General features: G+C 38.7%; 1 pseudogene; it reads right to left on the reverse strand.

Moving 5' to 3' along the window:
- Positions 1–12072: 12072 nt before the first annotated feature.
- Positions 12073–12755, reverse strand: LOC123935312 (annotated as a pseudogene).
- Positions 12756–16468: the final 3713 nt, after the last annotated feature.

A 16468-nucleotide genomic window follows, 5' to 3' on the forward strand; every position in this document is an offset into this window, starting at 1 on the left:
ATCCTCTGGCACTTTTGGTGGGAATGCAAATTGGTGCAGCCACTGTGGAAAACATTATGAAGTTCCTCAAAAAATTAAAAACAGAACTACCCTATGCTCCAGGAATTACACTACTGGGTATTTACCCAAAGAATGACAAAGCACTATTTCAAAGGGATATATGCACCTCTATGTTTACTGCAGCATTATTTGCAATAGCCAAACTATGGAAGTAGCCCAAATGTTTATTAGCTGATGAATGGATAAAGAAGATGTGGTGTGCACGCGTGTGCATGCATGCACACACACACACACACACACACACACACACACGTATATTACTCAGCCATAAAAATCATGAAATCTTGCCATTTGCAGCAACATGGATAGACCTAGAGAGTATAATGCTAAGCGAAATAGAGAAAGACCAATGTCATATAATCTTTCTCATATGCGGAATTAAAGAAACAAAACAAATAATGGGAAAAGAAGAGACAAAGAAACAGTCTCTTAATTACAGAGGACAAGCTGAGGGTTCCTGATGGATAGACTCGCAAACCAGCCACAACATGTCCTTAAGTCAAAGCCTAATCCAGAGCAAGGCCCTAACTCTTCTTAGTTCTGTTGAAGCGGAGAGAGGTGAGGAAGCTTCAGGAAAAAAAGTTTGAAGGTACCAGAGGTTGGTTCATTATGTTTAAGGAAAGAAGTTGTCTTCATAATATAAAAGTGGAATTGAAGCAGGAAGTGCTCATATAGAAGCTACCTCAGGATTATCCAGGATATAGCTAAAATAGTTAACGAAGGTGGTTACACTAAATAACAGATTTTCCATAAAAACGAAACAGACTTACATTGGAAGAAGATACCATACAGGACTTTGATAGTCAGGGGAAATCAATGTCTAAGAAGCTTCTTTAAAGCTTCTTAGGACAGACTGACCCTCCTGTTAGGGGCTAATGTAGCTGGTGATGACTCCATTGAAGCCGATGCTCAGTGACCATTCCAGATTCCTCGGTACCTTAAGAATTATGCTAAAGCTGGGGAGGGGCAAGCTGGCAGAGAAGTAGGACACCCTGTTTCAAGCGGTCCCCTGAAGTGAGCTAAATTTCTACCAGGACACTCTGAACACCCATGAAGTCAGCCTGAGATGTGGGATTATACACTCCTGGATCTCGAGGGGGGCAGAAGACATCACCGGACAGGTGAAGTGGTGGGGGGAACGCTCGGAGGGATATCGGAGGAGAAGCAGAAGGGGGAGGGGGCCACCAGAAGGGACCCGCTGGAAAGTAATACCCCAACACGAGAATGCCCTGTGCTTGGGGACCAGCGTCGGCTTGGAGTCTGGATGAAGACACTCAGATACAGCAAAAGAGCTTAAACAGTAACTGGTGGAATCCCACAGTCATGGGCACGGGCCTAAGCCCACGGACCCAGGACGGCCACCGCCAGTGACCACCCATGCCAGAGAGAGTGTGGTGGAACCTCCAGGCCGTTCCCCCACCCCAGCCTGCAACTTTCTGCTGCTTGCACCGCCACTCTGGCTGGGTGCACCTGACACTACTGCCTGCACCTGACAGAGCTTCTGGTGCCCGGCGGGCTGGTGCTCTCAGGCCGGCTGCCTCCTGTGCTCTGCGTGCCCTGCACAACCAGGGGCTGGGAGCCCACCCCCCGCCCCGCGCCTGAGAGCGCCTGGTGTGGGTGCCAGCAGCCCTCTTTAGAACCCCAACTCCTGCCAGGGGCGGAGGGTCTGGATGCTCCCAGCCCGAGCCTGAAGGAACTCGGCATGATCTCTAGGTGGGATCCCGTGGTGGCGGCAGCATTCTGTGACCTGCACGACCTTGGGGACTGAGCGCACCCTGCGTGGGCCCGGACCCTAGACAGCAGTCCCAGCAAAGGCGGCCACCAGAAGCAGGCTCCCTGGACCAGTATCACTCGGGGTTTTAGGGGCATGGGGGTACAGAGACAAGCGGGCGCTTTGGCGGACCCCTGAGACAGGTGGTTGGGGGCGCTCACTGCCTGTGGGAGGTTGCACGGCTCAGCGGAGTTTGCAGACGGGGAATCTGTGTGCTCTGGACCACCCAGAGGGGAGCACACTGAGGCTGGGGGCAGTCTGCTCTCCACTAAACCTTGTAAAGCCCAAAAAGCCACCAAAGAAGAAAACCTCCAGAGAACAAAAGCCTGAAAAACCGGTTTCCACAGAGCCAAGCCCCTTGATAGGGGACAGGGCAACCCAAGCAAGACTGACTGAAAAACAATGTGGCAGGCCCCTCCCCCAGAGAGCCAGCCAAAAGAATGAGAGGACAACCACCACAGGGTCGCCATTAAACTGTAAAACCGCAACATCAGGGGAAAACAGTATATTAAGCTCTTGGTATAGCCCTAAAACCTGTATATTTCATAGATACAACTTTTTTTAATTCGTTCTCATGATTCTTGTTCTTTTTAAATTTTTTAACTTGCCTACCATTACAACTAGAGGTTTAATACAACATATTCCATATTAACCTTTTAACTTGAACTTTTTTCATACATATACCTGTGTTTTACTTTTTCCTTTCTATTTTTTTAAATGTACATATAGATATAGCTTCAAGGTAATCCTTGTCCCCTATTTAATACTACCCCTATATATAAACCAGTTTTAATTTCCCTGTGTCTCTGGAAAGTTGAATCCTTTAACAAAGATTTCAAGATATACCCAGGAAGAATCAAAATAACCTTCCTCGCCCACATCGAGGATTTACAACCACCCTCCCATCTTTTTCTTCTGTCAGTGTTTCTGTGTATTTGTTTTTGTTCTGGTATTATATAAATCTTATCCATGGGGTTCATTTTGGCTGGGCTCTTTTTTGTTTTCCTTGTCATTTACTTTTGTTGGTCTTTTTGTTTGTCTGTTTTTGTTTATATATCTTATAAATCTTACTTTTAGGGCTCATTCTGGCTGGGTTTTCTCTTTTCTCTCTCTCTTTTTCTTTTTTCTTTCTTTTTGGTGGTGACTTCTGATTGCTCTGTAACTTTCCAGGGTGAACCTTGCCTGGATTGTGGTTGATACATTCAGCTATACATCCCCTCAACCACCTTTCACCAAAATGACTAGGAGGAGGAACACCCAACAGAGGAAAAATTCAATGACTGTGCCCTCTCCATCAGAACTATTGGATATGGACATAAACAGTATGTTGGAAAGAGAAATCAGGGTAACAATTATCCAGGCAATGGCTAGGTTGGAGAAAATCATTAGTGACAACATAGGATCTCTAAGGGTAGAAGTGACAGCCACCCAAGAAGAAGTTAAAAATGCTATCAATGAGATTCATTCTTATCTAAATACTCTTCCAAGACAGAAGACAGAATTAGTGATCTAGAGCACAAAATGATAGAGAAAACAGATCAGAAGGAGGCATGGAACAAACAGAAGCCATGAAAATAGAATTAGGGAAATAAATGACTCCATGAAACATTCCAACGTCAGAATTATTGGGATCCCTGAGGGGGTGGAAACAGAGAGAAGACTAGAAGATATAGGTGAACAAATTCTGGATGAAAATTTTCCCAATCTGGGGAATGGAACAGGCATTTGGGTCCTAGTGGCAGAAAGAACACCCACCAAGATCAACAAATCTAGAAAGACCACAAGCCACTTAACTGTGAGACTCATGAATCATAATTTTAGACAAGAGCTTCTGAGGATAGCTGGGGGAAGAGATTCTTTACATATAGAGGAAGGTCCATCAGAATAACGTCAGACTTGTCCACAGAAACCTGGCAAGCCAGAAAGGGCTGGCAAGACATATTCAGGGCACTAAATGAGAAGAACATGCAGCCAAGAATACTTTATCCAGCAAGGCTAACATTCAAAATGGATGGAGAGATAGAGAGCTTCCAAGATCAGCAAGGTTTAAGAGTATGTGACCACCAAGCCAGGACTACAAGGAATATTAAGGGGGGTTCTATAAAAGAAGAAAGAACCCAAGAGTGACATAGAACAGAAATTTACAGAGACAATCTATAGAAATCAGGAGTTCACAGGCAACACGATGTCAATAAAAATGTATCTTTCAATAATCACTCTCAACATGAACAGCCTAAATGCTCCCCTAAAACGGCACAGGGTTGCAGACTGGATAAGACAACAGGACCCATCTATATACTGTTTATAAGAGATGCATTTTGAACCTAAAGATACATCCAAACTGAAAGTGAAGGGATAGAGAAGCATCTTTCATGCTTACGGGCCTCAAAAGAAAGCCGGGATAGTGATTCTCATATCAGATAAATTAGATTTTAAACTATAGACTGTAGTCAGAGATAAAGAAGGATACTACATCATTCTTAAAGGGTCTATCCACCAAGAAGATCTAACAATTGTAAATATTTATGCCCCCAATATGGGAGCAGCCAACTAAATAAGCCAACTGTTAATCAAAATAAAGAGTCATATTGATATGAATACATTAACAGTAGGGGATCTTAACATGCCACTCTCAGTAATAGACAGATCATCCAAGCAGAAAATCAATAAAGAAACAAGAGCTCTGAATGACACATTGGACCGGATGGACCTCATAGATATATACAGAACATTCCACCCTAAAACAACAGAATACTCATTCTTCTCAAGTGCACATGGGACTTTCTCCAGAATAGACCACATGCTGGGTCACAAATCAGGGTTCAACTGATACCAAAAGACTGAGATTATTCCCTGCATATTCTCAGACCACAATGCTTTGAAACTGGAACTCAACCACAAGAAAAAGTTTGGAAGGAATTCAAACACTTGGAAGCTAAAGACTATCCTGCTCAAGAATGTTTGGATCGGGGCGCCTGGGTGGCTCAGAGGGTTAAAGTCTCTGTCTTCAGCTCAGGTCATGATCCCAGGGTCCTGGGATCGAGCCCTGCATCGGGCTCTCTGCTCCGCAGGGAGCCTGCTTCCTCCTCTCTCTCTGCCTGCCTCTCTGCCTAGTTGTGATTTCTCTCTGTCAAATAAATAAAAAAAAAAAAGAAAGAAAAAAAAAGAATGTTTGGATCAACCAGGAAATCAAAGAAGAACTTAAACGATTCATGGAATCCAATGAGAATGAAGACACATCAATCCAAAAACCTATAGGATATGGTAAAGAAGGTCCTAAGGAGGAAATACATAGACATCCAAGCCTCCCTCAAAAAAAAAAGAAAAAAGAAAAAGAAAAATCCAGAATGTATCAGTTCTCTTTACACATTAAAGAACTAGAAAACCAACAACGAATTAAGTCAACCCCATGCACAAGAAGGGAAATAATCAAGATTAGAGCAGAGATTAGTGTGATAGAAATTAGAAATAGAAATTGCACTACTGGGTACTTACCCTAAAGATACAAACATAGTGATCCGAAGGGGCACGTGTACCCGAATGTTTATAGCAGCAATGTCTACAAAAGCCAAACTATGGAAAGAACCTAGATGTCCATCAACAGATGAATGGATAAAGAAGATGTGGTATATATACACAATGGAATACTATGCAGCCATCAAAAGAAATGAAATCTTGCCATTTGCGATGACGTGGATGGAACTAGAGGGTATCATGCTTAGTGAAATAAGTCAATCGGAGAAAGACAACTATCATATGATCTTCCTGATATGAGGAAATGGAGATGCAACACGGGGGGGTTGGGGGGTAGAAGAATAATAAATGAAACAAGATGGGATTGGGAGGGAGACAAACCATAAGTGACTCTTAATCTCACAAAACAAACTGGGGGTTGCTGGGGGGAGATGGGGTTGGGAAAGGGGGAGCGGGTTATGGACATTGGGGAGGGCATGTGCTATGGTGAGTGCTGTGAAGTGTGTAAACCTGGTGATTCACAGACCTGTACCCCTGGGGATAAAAATACATTATATGTTTATAAAAAAAAAAAGAAAGGATGAATACCCAACTTTTGTATCAACATGGACGGGACTGGAAGTGATTATGCTGAGTGAAATAAGTCAAGCAGAGAGAGTCAAGTATCATATGGTTTCACTTATTTGTGGAGCATAACAAATGACATGGAGGACATGGGGAGATGGAGAGGAGAAGGAATTTGAGGGAAATTGGAGGGGGAGGCGAAACATGAGAGACTATGGACTCTGAAAAACAACCTGAGGGTTTTCAAGGGGTGGGGGTGGGAGGTTGGGGGAAACAGGTGGTGGGTAATAGGGAGGGCACGTATTGCATGGAACACTGGGTGTTGTGCAAAAACAATGAATCCAAAAAAAAAAAAAAAAGAAGAAATTAGAGTTGAACACATCAATGAAACTAGAAGCTGGTTCTTTGAAAGAATCAATAAGATTGTTAAACCAATGGCCAAACTAATCCAAAAGAAAAGAGAGGACCCAAATTAATAAAATTATGAATGAAAGGGGAGAGATCATGACTAACACCAAGGAAATAGAAACAATCATCAGAAATTATTATCAACAGTTATATGCCAATAAGTTAAGCAACCTAGAAGAAATGGATGCATTCCTGGAAACCTATAAACTTCCAAGACTCAAACAGGAAGAAAAGAATTATGCTAAATCTACTCGGTCTTCCATAAATGGAACAACAAAGCCTGGATGACAGCACATCTGTTTACGACATGGCTTACTGAATATTTTAAGCCCACTATTGAGACCTATTGTTCTGAAGAAAAGATTCCTTTCAAAGTAAGACTCCTCATTAAGAGGACACCTGGTCACCCAAGAATTTTGATAAGGATGTACAACAAGATTAATGTTGTTTTCAAGCCTGCTAACACAACATCCGTTCTGCAGCCCATGGATCAAGGAGTTATTTTGACTTTCAAGTCTTATTATTTATTAGATATATTTCATAAGGCTACAGCTGCCATGGATAGTGGTTCCTCTGATGGATCGGGGCAAAGTCAGTTGAAAAGTTCCTGCAAAACACTCACCATTCTAGATGCCTTTAAGAACACTGCTGATTCATGAGAAGAGGTGAAAATATCAACATTCACAGGACTTTTGAAGAAGTTGATTCCAACCCTCATGGATGACTTTGAACTGTTGGAGACATCAGTACAGGAACTAACTGCAGGTATGTGGCAGAAATGGCAAGAGAACTGGAATTAGTAGTGGATCCCGAACATGAGACTGAATTGCTGCACTCTCATGATAAAACTTGAATGGAAGAGGACTCATTTCTTAAGGATGAGCAAAAAAGTGGTTTCTTAAGACAGAATCTGGTAAAGATGGTATCAAGACTGTTGAAATGACAACAAAAGATTTAGACTAGTACATAAGCTTAGTCGATAGAACAGTGGCAGGTTTGGAAGGCTGACTCCAATATTCAAAGAAATTCTTATGTGGTTTAAATGTTATCAAAGAGCATCACAGGCTATAAAAAAACCATTCATGAAAGGAATAGCTGATTGGTACAGTGTACTTCGCTCTTGTATTATTTTAAGAAATTGCCACAGCCACCCCAGCCTTTAGTAATCAGCACCCTAATCAGTCAGCAGCCATCAACATCAAGGCAACACCCTCTATCAGCAAAAAGATGGAAACTTGCTGAAATCTCAGATGATTGTTAGCATTTTTTAGGAATAAAGTTGTTTTAAATTTTTAGGAATAAAGTTGTTTTAAATTACAGTTTTAGACATAATGGTATTGCACACTTAATAGAATACAATATAAACACAATTTTATATGTATTAGGAAACCAAAAAAATCATTTGGCTCATTGTATTGTAATATTGCTTTATTGCTGTGGTCTGGAACCTAACCTTTAATAACTCTGAGTTATGCCCATACTGTAATAAGAGTTATGTGAACATGATCTTTCTCACAATATATTGCTGTATTGTACTCAGCCTTATTCTTCTTGTGATGATGTGAAGTGATAAAATGCCCATGTGATAAGATGAACTGAGGTGATGATACAGGCATTTTGATGTAGTGTTAAGTTACTACTGACCTTCTCACTACACTTCAGCAAGAGAATCACCTGCTTCCAAACCATGGTTAACCATAGGTAAGTGAAACCACAGAGAAGAGGCGGGGGGTTACTCAATGTGGGAAATTTATATATCGTCTTCTCAATTTTGCTATGAACCTAAAACTGCTGTTAAAAATAGTCTCATTTAAAAGAAACAACAGAACACCTAGAAGAAAAACTTTGTGATCTTGGGTTAGACTAAGATTTCTTATGTACTATACCAACAGCATGATCCATTAAACTACAAATTGATAAAATGGACTTTATAAATACTGTCGTCTGCGTTTTGAGAAACACTGTATACAGAAAATGAAAAAGACAGGGTGCCTGGGTGGCTCAGTTGGTTAGGCAACTGTCTTCCGCTCAGGTCGTGATCCCAGGATCCTGGGATCAAGTTCCGCATGGGCTCCCAGCTCCATCAAGAGTCTGCTTCTCCCTCTGACCTCTTCCCCTCTCATGCTCTCTCTCACTGTCTCTCTCTCTTTCTCTCTCAAATAAATAAATAAAATCGTTAAAAAAAAAAGAAAAGAAAATGAAAAAGACAAGTACTAGATTGGGATAAAATATTCACAAAATGTTCACATAGCAGATATCTAAGAAAGGACCTACATGTAACATATAAAAATCTCTTGGGGCACCTGGGAGGCTCAGTTAAGTGTCTGACTTTGGCTCAGGTCACAATCGCAGGGTCCTGGGATCTAGCCCCATGTCCGGCTCCCTGCTCAGCAGATAGCCTGCTTCTCCCTCTCTTCACTTGTGCTCTCACTGACTCTGTTGCTATCTGTGTCATGATCTCTTTCTCTCTCAAATAAATAAAATAAATTTAAAAAATATACCTCTCAAAACATAAAAGAAAAAAAAGCCCAATTAGAATATATGCAAATTTGAATAGATGCTTCACTAAAGAAAGCATACTGATGGCAAATCAGCATGAGAGTACGCTCATATTATCACTGGGTAAATGCTAATTAAATAAAAATGAGCTAGCACTACATATCTATTAGTATAACTAAGATGACACAGACTGACCATCCCTAGTGTTGACAAGAATGCAATTAACCTGGAACTCTCATACAGGGCTGGCATGACTGAAAAATGGCATACCCATTTTAGAAAATAAACAGTTTTAAAGAATTGAATATAGGGAAGGAATGAGTGGGTCAAGAGTTGATATGGCATCAATTAGACCTCAACTCTATGATCCACTCATTCCATTCCAGTTATTTACCCAAGAGAAATGAAGGCATATATTCAAAGACTTTTGTATGGATATTTATAGCAGCTTTATTTGCAATTCCCAAAACTAGAAAGAACCCAAATGTCTATAAATAGTAAGTGTATAAACAGTGGTATATCCATGCGATGGAATACTACACAGCAATGAAAAGGCATTATTGATATATCTTACAATGTGAATGAATCCCAGGATAATCATGTTGAGCTAAAGAAACCAAAGTATATACTGTATGAATCCATTTTTGGAAAAATTCTAGGAAATTCAATATATTATACAGGGATAAAAAGCAGATCAGTGATAGCTAGGGATAGGGCAGGGAGGGGGTTCAGGGAGAGAGAGAGAAAGGAGGGATTCCAAAGAGGTATAGGGAAGCTTTTGGCTGTGATGGTGTCCTGGGTTGAATGGTGTCCCTCTAAAAGATATATGCAAGTCCAAACCCTTGGTACCTGTGAACGTGAACTTATTTAGAAATAGGTACTTTAGAGATGCAATTAAGAATCTGAGATGAGGTTTCAAACCTGGGTTTAGGGTGGGCTCCTAAATACAATGACTAGTGTCTTTAAAAGTGTGAGGAGAGTATGACTGGATACAGACAGGGAAGGCAGCCATGTGAAGATGGAGGAATAGATGGGAGCTATGCTTCCGCAAGACGAAGAGTACCAGGAGACACCGCAAGCTGCAAGAGGCAAAGAAGGATTCTCTCCTAGAGTCTTTGGAAGGAGTGTGGCCCTCCTGATGCCTTGATTTTGGATTTAAGGTTTCCAGAGCTGTAAGGGAATAAATGTATGTTGTTTGAAACCACTGAGTTTATGGCAACTTATTATAGCAGTTACAGGTAACTAATACAGATGGATGTAATCATTGTTGTGGTTGTGGAAATGGTTTTTCATATATATATGCATACATATATATACACACTTATTTTGTATATTTTACATATGTGCAATTTATTCTGTATCAAGTAGACCTCAAAGTTGTTAAAAAAGCCCACAGCAACACAGAGGATTTAAACAACATGCTTAACAAACTAGACCTAATTTTTATATATTGAATAGTGTACCCCCAAACTATGGCATAAATAAAAACTTCAGGTTCATATTCAGGGAATGTTTGCCAATGTTTGCCAATACAAGTTCATAAAGTTACTCTCACGAAATTTTAAAGGAAGGAAACTGTACAAATCATGTCATCTTACCATTGTAAAATTGAGATAAAAGTTAATAAAAAAATTATTGGACAATACTGATTTATGTCCAGAAATTCAGGAGTGTACTCCTAAATAAGCCAGAGAATGAAGAAGAACTCAAGATGGGAATTAGAAAATAATTTTACTAAATTATAACATTACATATCAGTATTTGTGGAATGGAGCTAAAGTCAGGCTTAAAAATAAAGTATTGAAAATGAAATTTATGACCTTAATGGTATATATATAAATGGAAAAAATTAATCAATGATTTAATATCCATTTCAAGCAATCAAAAGAATAACAGGAAATTAAACATAAAGGAAATAGAAGAAAATAAGAAGAAAAATTAGTAAAATAGAAAAACATAGTAGAGGGAATTAACAAGACACAAGTTATTTATTTGAAAAAAAAAACAATAAAATTGATACTTTCCATTGTGAGATCTAATAAGAAAAATAGAAGGCAAAAAACAAATCCCCAAAAAGTAGGGATAAAAAAGAGGTGATCACCAAAAATCCTACAAATATCATAAGTGAGCTTATATTAATACACTCCAAAATTAAACCAAATGAACACATTATTAGAAGTGATAAATATAGCAGGGATTCTGAACACAAGTCAGCATATAAAACTCAACTGTATTTTCATGTGATAATTAAAATGAAAATGGGAATAATATAATTTCCAGTACAAACAGATGGACCAAATACCTGGGAATAAAGCGAATGAATTCCAAGACCAGTTCACAGAAAACTTTAAAATACTATTGAAAATTCCTCTCAATTAAAGTAAGGAATAAACAACTTGAAGATGTAATACTACTTACAGATGGGAAGAAAATACCACAAAGATGCCAATAATCTCAAAATTGACAAAAAATTAAATTCAATCCCAATGAACATCTTGGAATACTTTTAATTGAAACCGGCACATAAAAATTCAAAAGTGAAAAATAGCCAAGATATTCTTAAAGAATAATAAATTCACGGGGCTTGTTTTATAAAATAGCAAGCATTATTTATTTATTTATTTTAAAGATTTTATTTATTTGAGAGAAAGACTGCACACATGTGGGGGAAGGAGGGGAGGGAGAGAGAAGCCCAAGCAGACTCTGCCTTGAGCATGGAGCCCCACACAGGCCCCCACTGCAAGACCCTGAGATCATGACCTGAGTAGAAACCAAGAGTCTGAGGTTTAAGTTACTGAGCCACCCAGGCACTGGGGGTGGGGGGTGGGGGGTGGGGGGTGTGTGTGTGTGTGTTACATTTACTTAGAAACATTTAGAATGTGAACGAAACAGCTGCAACTTTTTTTGCAATTACAGAGTGGTATTGAGTTCATAGAACAACTATGTCATATAAGCTGCATCAGAGGCAAATGAAGATGGAAAAACCTACCAGCCCATATGTAAGTAATTTGTGCTGGGCACCAACAAGAACCTGCTTTAAATTTCCACTAATTTAGAAATTTAAATTTTCAAATTTCCAGGTTAATGGCTACTGAAAATACCACGAGGACAGGGCTATCTAAAGATACATTCAGTAGTGTGTTAACTATGCAAAAAAAGACAACGTACAGTTTAAAAGCAAATCTTACACAGCCTTATATTTCAATTTTTTTCCTTTAAAAGGAGTGAGATGCAGACGGGTGGGGGGGTGGGATTTATATCCTTTACAGACAAGAAAAAAATGCACTAGAACCAACTTATTCATCATCTTCTTCTTCATCTTCCTTCTCCTCCTCATCCTCTTCATCTTCCTTGTCTTCCTCCTCTTGCTTCTTTTGCTTGCTTTTTTTAGCCTCGACTACTCTGTTTTTTGCTGCATCATGTTTTTCCTTTAGCTCAGTATGCAGCAATATCCTTTTCCTATTTTTCCTTCCGCTTAGCAGCTTCTTTCCATGCGGCTGCTTGTTATCTGTAGCGGTTTTATTCCACATCTCCCCCAGTTTCTTTGCAACATCACTAACGGATAGGCTGGGATGTTCTTCTTTGATTTTTGGGTGATACTCAGAACAAATCAAGAAAAAGGCCAAAGAAGGCCTCTTAGGTGCATTGGTGTATGTGTAGGTGCACTGGTGTACGTGTTGCTGAAGTGAACGCTGAGTGTGCATTGGGATCCCTGAACTTCTTTTTTGTTTCCCCTTTAGGGGAAATACAAGTTTTCATTTTTCTTTTGTTACGGACCTTGTTTGCCTTTGCCATGTCTTCAAATTTTCCTTTGTCGTTAGCAGACGTGGTCTTCCATATCTCTGAGCACTTCTTAGAAAACTCAGAGAAGGTGACTGAAGACTGGGTGTTTCTTCTTGTGCTCTTCTTGGCAAGCTTGCACAACGAATGCATATAATGACCTTTTGCCTCTCAGCTTCTTAGGATGTCCATTGCCCATATTTAATTATTTTCCCCAGTGAGGCTCAGAGTCGTCCAGCACCCATCTGGCTCTCACTTGCCCAGGTGCTGTCTCTGTGGAGCTCAGTGTACTGCAACGGCTGTTGTAAACATTATTTTAAAGCAACCTTAATTAAGTTTGCTATTAGTGCCAGAATATAGATAACTTGAACAGAAGACAGAATTTAGAACGGATTCATATACATGACTACTTGATATAAAACAAAGTTGGCCATTGAAAACAATGGGGAAAGATTGTCTTTTCAGTAAATTATCCTGTATCAATTATATATTCATATATCCAAATAGCCATATGTCCAAGAAAAACTTTGCCCCCTACTTCAGACCAAAACAAAAAATCAATTCTAGCTGCATTATAGGTCTAAATCTGAAAGGTAAAACAAATTTTCTAGAAGAATATATAGAACATTTTCTCAATGTGAGAGTAGGCAAAAGTTTTATTAAAGAGATGCAAAAATCACTAACCATAAAGGAAATAATAAATTGAACCACATCAAAAGCAGAGTTCAATTCATAAAAAGAAGTCAGAGAGTAAAAAGGTTAGTCACTGAGAAGAAATCTATAATGTATATTTCCAACAAAAGACTTGTATCTAGAATACAAAATTAACATTGCAGATCAATAAAAAGAAAGATAAGGATGCAACAATGGCTCAACATCAGCAAATCAGTCAATGTGACATACCACAAAATGAAGGACAAATGTCACATGATCATTTCAGTAGATACACAAAAAGCACTTACAAAATTCGACATCTGTTTATGATAAAAACTCTTAACAAAATGGGTATAGAGAGAACATACCTCAAAATAATAAAGGCCATATGTGATAATTGCACAGCTAACATCATACTCAATGGTGAAAAGCTGAAAGCCCTGCTTCTAAGATCAGTTACAAGACAAAAATGCCCATATTCATCACTTTTACTCAACACAGTAAGTCCTAGCCAGATCACTTGGGCAAAAAAATAACATAAAATAAAGGACACCCAAATTGGAAAGAAATAAAATTATCACTATTTACAGATGACATGGTACTATACATGGAGAACCCTAAAGCCTCCACCAAAAAAAACTGTTAGAACTATACAGACTAGTATCTCTGATGAGCATAGATATAAAAATCCTCAACAAAAGATAAGCAAACTAAATCCAATAATAAATTAAGAAAGTCACTTATCATTTACCATAATCAAGTGGGATATATTCCTGGGATGCAGATGTGGTTCGGAATTCAAAAATCAAGGTGATACATCATATTAACAAGAGAAAAGATAGAAACTATATATAGGATCATCTAAAAAATGCAGAAAAGGCATTTGACAAAGTACAACATCCATTCATAATAAAAGCTCTAAAGTATGTTTAGAGGGAACAAACCTTAACAAAATAAAGGCCACATACGGAAAAGCCCCAGCTATCATCCTCATTGGTGAAAAACTGAGAGCTTTTTCTCTAAGATTAAGAACAAAACAAGGATGTGCACTCTTACCACTTTTATTCAACATAGGACTAGAAATCCTAGCCACAGCAGTCAGACCCCCACCCCCCCAAAGAAAGAAAAGGCATCCCAATTGGTAATGAAGAAAGAAAACTTTCATTATTCGCAGATGACATGATACTGTGTATAGGAAAACCAAACCCAAAACCTAGAACTGATAAATTCAGTAAATTTGCAGGATCCAAAAATCAATGTACAGAAAAACGTTGGATTTCTACACGTTAATAGTGAAGTAGCAGGAAGAGAAATTAAGAAAGTAATCCCATTTCTAATTGCACCAAAAGAATAAAATATCTAGGAATAAACTTAACCAAGGAGACAAAAAGCCTGTACTCTGAAAAAATATAAAACATTGATGAAAGTAAACAAAGATGACACAAATAGAAAGACACTCCATGTTCATGAACTGGAGGAACTAATACTGCTAAAATGTCTATACTATCCAAAGCAATCCACAAATTTAATACAATCACTGTCAAAATACCAATGACATTTTTCATAGAACTAGAACAAATCCTAAAATTGGAGCACAAAAAAGTCCCCAAATAGCCAAAGCAATCTTGAAAAAGAAGAACAAAGCTGTAGGTATAATAAACCCAGATTTCAAGATATACTATGAAGCTGTAGTAACAGTATGGTACTGCCACAAAAACAGACACATTGATCAACAGAACAGAAAGCCCAGAAATAAATCCATGCAAATACGATCAATCTATGACAAATGAGGTAAGACTATGCAATAGGGGAAAATAGTCTCTTCAACAAATGGTTCTTGGAAAACTGGACAGCTACATGCAAAAGAATGAAATTGGACCACTTTCTTATGCCATATGCAAAGATAAATTCAAAATGGATGAAGAACCCAAATGTGAGACCAAAACCCATAAAATTCCTAAAAGAAAATACAGGCAGTAATGTATATGACAATAGCCATGGGGATATTTTTCTAGGTATGTCTCCTCAGACTAGGGAAACAAAAGCAAAATTAAACTATTTGGACTATACCAAAATAAAAAGGCTTTGCACAGCAAAGGAAACCATAAACCAAATGAAAAGTCAACTTATTGAGTGGGAGAAGATATTTGCTAACAGAGTTAATATCCAAAAAATATAAAGACCTTATACAATTCTACCACCCCCAAACCCCTAAATTATCTCATTAAAAAATGGGGTAGAGGACCTGAATAGGCATTTTCTCAAAGGCATACAGATGGCTAAAAGACACATGGAAAGATGCTCAACATCACTAATCAACTAATCATCAGGGAAATGCAAATCAAAGCCACACTGAGCTATCACCTCACACCTGTCAGAATGGCTAGACTCAAAAAGATAAGAAATAACAAGTGTTGGCAAGGATGTAGAGAAAAAGGAACCCTTGTATACTGCTGGTGTGAATGCAAACCGATGCAGCTACTATGAAAAGACTATGGAGGTGCCTCAAAAAAATTAAAAATAGAATTATTGCAAGATTCAATAATTCCATGACTAGGTATCTACCTAAAGAAAACAAAACAAAACAAAAAACTAATCTTAAAAGATATATGTACCCCCTTGTTTGCTGCAGCATTATTTATAATAGCCAAGATATGGAAGCAACCCCAGTTGATCAGGTATATGAATGGATAAAGTAGATGTGGAGTGTGTATATGTGTGTGTGTGTGTGTGTGTGTGCACGTGCATATGTAATGAAATATTACTCAGCCACAAAAAAGAATGAAGTCTTGCCCTTTGCAAAATGGATGGACCTAGAGGTTATAATGCTCAGTGAAATAAGTCAGACAGAGACAAATATCATATGATTTCACTCATACGTGAAATTTAAGAAACAAAACAAATGAACCAATAAAGGGAAAAAAGAGACCCCTCCCCCCCCCCCAAAAAAAAACACATGAAAAACTCCAAACTCTTAAATACAGAGAACAAACTGGTGGTTGTCAGAGGTGGGATGGGTAGGAGGGTGGGTGGAAGAGATATTGGCAATTAAGGGTGCAGTTATCATAATGAGCACTCGATAATGTACAGAATTGTTGAATCATTATACTGTACACCTAAATTTAATACTGCAAGTTAATTATACTTCCATCAAAAAAAAACTGTCAGAAGTAATAAATGGATTAACTAAAGTTGCAGGATGCAAAATCAATACACAAAAATCTGTTGCATTTCTATACACTAATAACAAAGTATCAG

The sequence above is a fragment of the Meles meles genome, chromosome X (assembly GCF_922984935.1).
Source record: "Meles meles chromosome X, mMelMel3.1 paternal haplotype, whole genome shotgun sequence".
NCBI classification, from domain to species: Eukaryota; Metazoa; Chordata; class Mammalia; order Carnivora; family Mustelidae; genus Meles; species Meles meles.